This window comes from Hypomesus transpacificus, unplaced genomic scaffold (assembly GCF_021917145.1).
Source record: "Hypomesus transpacificus isolate Combined female unplaced genomic scaffold, fHypTra1 scaffold_42, whole genome shotgun sequence".
Lineage (NCBI taxonomy): Eukaryota > Metazoa > Chordata > Actinopteri > Osmeriformes > Osmeridae > Hypomesus > Hypomesus transpacificus.
In genome coordinates, this window is record NW_025813938.1 from 1,555,083 (window position 1) to 1,555,369 (window position 287).

Below are 287 nucleotides of genomic sequence, written 5' to 3' on the forward strand. Positions count from 1 at the left end.
CTTTCACAGACTAATTAAATCTCCAGCGTTGACTCCCTTTTAATTAAGGATCACTTAGCTCCACAGAGATTCACATTTCCTTTGATCCAAAGCGCAACTTACAAGAAGCCCGGTAGAAGATCAAGGATCAGAAGTGCACAGTTGGTTCACGATCAAATTCTTCGTAAATTCTTAACGTTTCCTGACGTGACACGCGAGGTTTCAAACTTGTGGGAACCAATGGATGCCTGCCGTGACCTGTCAGTAAAGCCGGGAAGACGGCGCCCTTGATAGGTCTGCGTGCACAG